Raw genomic sequence first — 8,046 nt, forward strand, 5'->3', positions numbered from 1 at the left:
CATACAGTTACTTCTAGGATTTTAGTAGGGTATTTCTGCTAGGATTTAATATTAATATAGTACCAAGTTTATTGTTGCTGTAGTTACTCTCAGTGCACCAAGAGCCTTCAAGTCCTTCTACTCATGGAAGGACTTTTTTGATGTCCCCAGTTGGATTTGGGTCTTTCCATAGTGTTGTTTCCTAGAACAAGTCTGTCTCTTATAGCTTTTTAAGCTGTATTTCATGCTTATTTTTTATTTGAGGCTTATTAGTGGGGAGTGGGAGGCAGTATGTTTCTTGATGTTCTTAATAAGTCTCAGTATTAGGCAGGCATTGTGAACCTGGGTCTCAGGGTTATGTGGCCTTCACAAGTGTTTCTGCCACTCTGCCAGATGGAATGCTGAGCCTAGCATTTATTACTTCAGGGATAGAGATTACTCCCTACTCCCACACTCAACCTTCCCTTCTCCCAGCTGGAGTAGGTTTCCAGCTTTGTACTTAGACTACAGCTTTGATGTCCTTCCCTCTGCAGATGAAGGCTTTTGCTGCTTAGGGGAGATAGGAAGAATGGGTAGGCAAGAGTTTCAATGGCAGTTTCCATATTTTTTTCCCAACAACAATGGGTTTTTACAGTGACCTTAGGCAACAGATTTTGATAGTTTTCAGCATACAAATTAAGGTTTTGTTTTGTATGGGAAATTGAGAAAAATGGTTTGTATACTTTCAGCAATGCCTGCTGTCCCATTTCCTTAGTCTTCTCAGGATTCTCCTCAACTTCCCTGTCAGTGCCTGGTGATATTCTAGATGAAAAGAATTCAAGCAAGTGTGAAACTCCCAGGTCTGCAACCCCTATGACTTCACACTATTACAGTAGTACACACTCAGCCTTTAGCAATTTGTTAAACATTTTTAACTTAATTTTCCTACTTGCTTATGTGACATTTGAAGGCAGATAATCAAATACTTGGGTGCTATGTCTTCCTATAGATACCTGTCTCTTTAGATTTCAAGTTAGTTGTTTTCCCAGAAAACTCATTTCTCTGATGGTTTCAAGAAAAGTATTTAAGTTGCAGTTTGTCCAGCTTTTTTGTTGTGAGGATGGAAGTGATGCTCTTTGCAACACTCTATATTTCCACACAGAAACCAGCCTTTCTTTTGTTTTCATCCTACCAGTATCATTACATTTGCAGACAGCATATGGTCAAGTCATGGTTTTTCATTTTGACAGTGTTTATCCTTAAATTAATGTATTTAGGCCATTTAAATTTAATATATTATTGATGTTTGGATTCAGACCTATTATTTTATTGTTTTCTGGTTTTCCTTCTGTTTTTAATTCCTGTTTTACCTTTACTGCCTTGTTTTGGGTTATTTAAAACATTCGATATTCCATTTCAGTATATCTGTTATGATTTTGACTATATCTTTGCATGTGATTTTACAGTGGTTGCTCTAGGAATTACAAAGTACATACTTATCTTGTCATGTTCTCCTTAGAATCAATATTTTATCATTTCAGTTCAAATGTAGAAACCTTGCCACCTTCCAGGCCTTTTATCATCTCCTCTTTAGGCTATAGTTGTCTGATTGATTACAATTTACATATGTTGAAAACTACATCAGACGATATAAATTTTTTTCTCATTAAACTTTTGTTTTAATGGGTCTCAAGATTCTGTGACAGATTTTTGGTCAAGTTGTTCCCATTAAAAAGTATTGATTTTAGGGGATCCCTGGGTGGCTCAGCAGTTTAGTGCCTGCCTTCGGCCCAGGAAGTGATCCTGGAATCCCAGGATGGAGTCCCACATCAGGCTCCCTGCATGGAGCCTGCTTCTCCCTCTGCCTGTGTCTCTGCCTCTCTCTCTCTCTCTCTCTCTCTCTCTCTCTCTGTGTGTGTGTCTCATGAATAAATAAATAAAAATCTTTTAAAAAGTATTGATTTTAAAAGCTAAGTAACTTAAATGTCACACACACACAAAAACAAATGGTTCACAAAAACATTCTACTTTCCTTCTAAAGATTTTTACAATGTATTGTTATCATTAACCAGTCTTTTGCTGGCCAATTTGACACAAACAGTTCTGACACCATTCTTCTACCACCAATTAAGGCTGGAGTGGCAGGTGTTGGAGATAATATTCATTTAGCCATCTGAGCTTTCTGGACAGACTTTGTGACCTTGCCAGCTCCAGCTGCCTCCTTGTCCAGTGCTTTGATGACACCCACAGCAACCATCAGCCTCATGTCATGAACAGCAAAAAAACCCAGAGGAGGATAGTCAGAGAAGCTCTCAACACACATAGACTTTCCAAGAACCATGTCAAAGATGACAGCATCACCAGATTTCAAGAACTTGGGACCATATTCGATAAAGGAGGAAAGACTATCCACTGGAAGAAAGACAGTCTCTTCAATAAATGGTGCTGGGAAAATTGGACATCCACGTGCAGAAGAATGAAACTAGACCATTCTCTTGCACCATACACAAAGATAAACTCAAAATGGATGAAAGACCTAAATGTGAGACAAGAATCCATCAAAATCCTAGAGGAGAACACAGGCAACACCCTTTTTGAACTCGGCCACAGTAACTTCTCGCAAGATACATCCAGGAAGGCAAAAGAAACAAAAGCAAAAATGAACTATTGGGACTTCATCAAGATAAGAAGCTTTTGCACAGCAAAGGATACAGTCAACAAAACTAAAAGACAACCTACAGAATGGGAGAAGATATTTGCAAATGACCTATCAGATAAAGGGCTAGTTTCCAAGATCTATAAAGAACTTATTAAACTCAACACCAAAGAAACAAACAATCCAATCATGAAATGGGCAAAAGACATGAACAGAAATCTCACAGAGGAAGACATAGACATGGCCAACACGCACATGAGAAAATGCTCTGCATCCCTTGCCATCAGGGAAATACAAATCAAAACCACAATGAGATACCACCTCACACCAGTGAGAATGGGGAAAATTAACAAGACAGGAAACAACAAATGTTGGAGAGGATGTGGAGAAAGGGAACCCTCTTACACTGTTGGTGGGAATGTGAACTGGTGCAGCCACTCTGGAAAACTGTGTGGAGGTTCCTCAAAGAGTTAAAAATAGACCTGCCCTATGACCCAGCAATTGCACTGCTGGGGATTTACCCCAAAGATACAGATACAATGAAACGCCGGGACACCTGCACCCCGATGTTTCTAGCAGCAATGTCCACAATAGCCAAACTGTGGAAGGAGCCTTGGTGTCCATTGAAAGATGAATGGATAAAGAAGATGTGGTTTATGTATACAATGGAATATTACTCAGCCATTAGAAATGACAAATACCCACCATTTGCTTCAAGGTGAATGGAACTGGAGGGTATTATGCTGAGTGAAATAAGTCAATCGGAGAAGGACAAACATTATATGGTCTCATTCATTTGGGGAATATAAGTAATAGTGAAAGGGAATAGAAGGGAAGGGAGAAGAAAGGGGTAGGAAATATCAGAAAGGGAGACAGAACATGAAGACTCCTAACTCTGGGAAATGAACTAGGGGTGATGGAAGGGGAGGAGGGTGCGGGGTGGGGGTGAATGGGTGACGAGCACTGAGGGGGGCACTTGACGGGATGAGCATTGGGTGTTATTCTGTATGATGGCAAATTGAACACCAATAAAAAATAAATTTATTATTTAAAAAAAAGAACTTGGGACCATCTTCCAGCTTTTTTCCAGAACGATGATCTGTTTTCTCCTTCAGCTCAGCCAACTTGCAAGCAATGTGAGCTGCGTGACAGTCCAGGTGAATGTCTAACACTGATTTGGCCTGTTGGTTCAGGATAATCAGCTGAGCTGTGAAGCCAGCTGCTTCCATTGGTGGGTCATTTTTGCTGTCACCAACCACATTGCCATAATGAACATCTTTGATAGATATATTCTTCACATTGAAGTCCATATTGTCCCTAGGAAGAGGCTCACTCAAAGCTTCATGGTGCATTTCAACAGATTTTAGTTTAATTGTAACATTGGGGCAAAGGTGACCACATGCCAGGTTTAAGAACATCAGTCTCCACTTGGCCCACAAGGACAGTACCCATACCACCAATTTTGTAGACATCCTCAAGAGGCAGATGCAAGGGCTTACCAGTTGGACAAGTTGGTGGCAGAATGCAATAGAGCTTCAAACATTGTGTTTCCACTGCCATTCCCATCTTTACAGGTGACTTTCCTTCTCTTGGACCAAGGCATGTTAGCACTTGCTTCCAGCATGTCATCATTATTCCAACCAGAAATTGGCACAAATGCTAATGTGTTGGGATTGTAACCAATTTTCTTAATGTAGGTGGTGACTTCATTAATGATTTCCTCATGTCTCTTCTGGGTATAGGGTAGCTCAGTGGAATCCATTTTATTAACACCAACAATTAGTTGTTTCACACCCAGTGCATAAGCCAGAAGGGCATGCTCACAGGTCTACTATTCTTGGAAATACTGGCTTCAAATTCACCAACACCAGCAGCAACAATCAGAACAGCACAGTAAGCCTGAGATGTGCCTATAATCACATTTTTTATAAAGTCTCTGTGTCCTGGGGCATCAATGATGGTCACATAATACTTGCTGGTCTCAAATTTCCACAGGGAGATATCAATGATGATACCACATTCACATTCAGCTTTCAGTTTATCCAAGACCCAGGCATATTTGAAGGAGCTTTTTCCCATCTCTTTCTCCAATTTTTTGATAGTTCTTTTTTTAAAGGTTTTATTTATTTATTCATGAGAGACAGAGAGAGAGAGGCAGAGACACAGGCAGAGGGAAGCAGGCTCCCCACAGGAGCCCAATGTGGGACTCGATCCTGGACTCCAGGACCATGCCCCAAGTCAAAGGCAGACACTCAACCACTGAGCCACCCAGGTGTCCTGGATAGTTCTTTTATTGATCCCACCACATTTGTAGACCAGATGACCAATAGTGGTAGATTTTCCCAAATCTCTGTGTCCAAACAACAACAATGTTGATATGAGTCTTTTCCTTTCCCATTTTGGTTTAAGTTTAGTGGTAGTTTTCATGACACCTGTGTCCTGGAGGCAAACCCAAAGTGAAAAAAAGTCAGACAATGGTATAAATGTTACTTTTAAGTGTCAAACATAGTTTAAAGGACCTAGTATGAAAAGAATCATCTATTATATTTACCCAGATATTTACCATTTCTGGGTCCCTAGATTTGAATCTGAGTTGTGTGGTATCAGTGTTGAGTGTGAAGCTTCTGAATACTTCATCTCTGTAGAGTATAAGATCTTTCAAATCTTTGAGATCAGCTTTATATGGTTTAATGAAGTTTGTGAGGTTTATAAGGTTTATGAGGTACATGGGGGTTTACATTCAAGGTGTGAGATCCCTATAATTTTAGAATGTCTGTGTTCCACTTTTATATTTGAGGCATTTGGTGTCTGTGCTGAAGGATTATGGCCCCTGAACACTTTGAGTGTCTATGCTTCAAGATTTTTATGTAAGGTATTTGCAGTTCGTGTTATAGGGTATAAGATCTCTGAACTCTTTGAGGTCTATATCCCATGTTTTGAATCTAAATTATGTGGGTCAGAGTTCAATGTGAGACATCTCTAAAATTCTGAAGCTCTGTGTTGTAAGTTGAATGTGAGGTACTTGGGCTTTTTGATCAAGGTGTGAGTACTCTGAAATATTAGAGGATCTCTGTTCCAAATTTGAATCTGAGATATTTGAGTCTTTTTTTTAAAGATTGATTTATTTATTCATGAGAGACACACAGAGAGGCACAGACACAGGCAGAGGGAGAAGCAGGCTCCTTGCAGGGAGCAAGATGTGCGGCTTGATCCTAGAATTCCAGAATCACATGCTGAGCCACCCAGGCGTCCCATATTTGAGTCTTATACACAAGAAGTGGGGGTTTGACATTTTTGAGAGTATATTTCTATTTTTTTATCTGAGGTGTTTGGAAGTCTTTGTTCAAGAGTAATGTCTCTAAAACCTTTGAGGGGATAGGTTCCACAATTTAAGTTAGGGGGTCTATGCTCAGAGTTGAGTTCTCTGCCCCAAGGTTTGGGTCTGAGATAATTGTGGGACTGTGGTCAGTCTCAGGTTTCTGAACTCTTTGAGAATCTGTGGCTAAAGATCTGAGTCAGAGAGATTTGGATGTCTGTGTTCACAGCGTGAGATCTCTGAAGTCTTTGAGATGTACCTCAAAGTTTAATCTGTTTAATATAGAGTGAGTGCCAAAGGTGTAAACTCTGTGAATACTTTGAGGGTCTGTATTCAAGGCATGAAGTCTCTGAAATTTTAGAGGGTCTGTGTCCCAAGTTTAGGTCTAAGGTATTTGAGGTCTTAGTTCAAAGAGTGAAGTCCTTAAATTCTCTGAGGGTATATATTCAAAATTTTTTGTCTGAGTTGTTTAAACATCTGCATACCTATTTACATAAGGTATATGTTTGAAAGTTCTCACCTCCTGAGGGCATATGTTTGAAAGTTTGAACCTGAGATAGGATTCTGTGCTTAAGCTTCCTAAGTCCTTTAGAGTCTGTTCCAACTTTTAAATATGAAGCAACTAGAAGTCTATGTACTAGGTGTGAGGTCCCTCAGCTGTTTTTCAGTCTTTGCCTCAAGGTTTAACTCTGAGATTTTTGGAGGTCTCTGTCAGTGAGAAATGTCTCTGAAATCAATAAAATTATGTTTCCAAGAGTTTAACTCTGAGGTATTCAGAGGTCTGTGTTCAGCATGTTAAGTCTTTGAACTTTTAGAGAATCTGTATCCCAGGTTTTGAATATGAAGTATTTGGGATTTCTTTTCAGAGTGTAAAGTCTGAAATTTTAGAGGCTTTGTGTCCCAGGGATTTAGTTGGAATTATTTGGGGATCCATAGTCAGAGTGTATGAGGTCTCTGAAATTTTGAGAGTCTCTGTCCTAAGGTTTGATTCTGAGGGGTTTGGAAGTCTGTATTCAGGGTATGAGTTCTCTGAACTCTTTAGGGTCTGTAACACAAGTTTGACTCTAAAGTATTTGGTGGTCTGTGTTCAGCATGAGGTCTCTGAAGTCTGAAAATTTGTGTTGTAAGGTTTGAACCTAAGGTCACTATGGGTCTATGATCAGAATGTGAGACCTCTCATACCTTTTGGTGTCTTTGTTTTAGTGTTTGAGTCTGAGGTGTTTGTAGGGTCTCTGATCAGGGTGAGAGGTCTCTAGAACCTATGGGAGTCTGTTCCCAAAGGCTTAAGTTTCATGCATCTGGAGGTTTGCATTCATGGGATGAGGTCTCTCTACTTTCTGAGGATCTATGTCCCAAAGATTCAGCATGAGTCTGTGTTCAGAGTTGAAGCCTCTGAGATTTCCAGCTTCTGTTCTGAGAGTTTAGTTTTAGGAATTAAGAGACTTATTTTTGGGGTATATGGTCTTTGAACTTTTAGAATGTCTGAGTTCCACATTTTGATCTGAGGTATTTGGAGGGGTATTCAGGAAGTGAGGTCCATGAATTCTTTGAAAGTCTTTGTTCCAAGTTTTTTGCTTGAGGTGTTTGGAAGTCCATGTTTAGGGTATGAGGTCTCTGATCTCTCTAACGGCATATGGTCCATGTTTTGAGTTAGTTATTTAGAGGTATGTGCTCATGTTCTCTGAAAATTTTCAGGGTCAGTCCAAAGGTTTGAATCTGAAGTAACTGCTGATTTGTGTTCAGGATATGAGGCCTTCTGAACTTTTTCAGGGTCTGGCATATAAGGTTTAAATCTGAGGTAATTGGGGGTCTGTGATCAAGTTGTGAAGTCTTTGAAACTTTAAACTTGGATCCCAAGTTTCACAGGTACTTTTGCTCTGAGTTCAAAGAGTAAGGTTCTTGAAACCTTTTAAGTTTTAGGTTCCAAGTTTTTTGTCTGAGTTGTTTAGACAGCCCTGTTCAAGATGTGAGGTCTCTGAACTCTAAGAATCTATGTTCAAATGTTTAAATCTGAGGTATTTGGAGGTCTGTGTTCATAGGATAAGGACTCTAAAGTCTTTGAGTGTCTATGCCAACATTTGAATCAGGGGCTCTGGGTGTCTGTGATCAGGGCATA

The 8,046-nt window shown here is 39.8% G+C and overlaps 1 pseudogene; it reads right to left on the reverse strand.

Annotated features, from left to right (window-relative positions):
* Positions 1 to 2,118: 2,118 nt before the first annotated feature.
* Positions 2,119 to 5,012, reverse strand: LOC112907301 (elongation factor 1-alpha 1-like; annotated as a pseudogene).
* Between the last annotated feature and the right edge of the window lie 3,034 nt (positions 5,013 to 8,046).

Source organism: Vulpes vulpes, unplaced genomic scaffold (genome assembly GCF_048418805.1).
Source record: "Vulpes vulpes isolate BD-2025 unplaced genomic scaffold, VulVul3 u000000810, whole genome shotgun sequence".
Lineage (NCBI taxonomy): Eukaryota > Metazoa > Chordata > Mammalia > Carnivora > Canidae > Vulpes > Vulpes vulpes.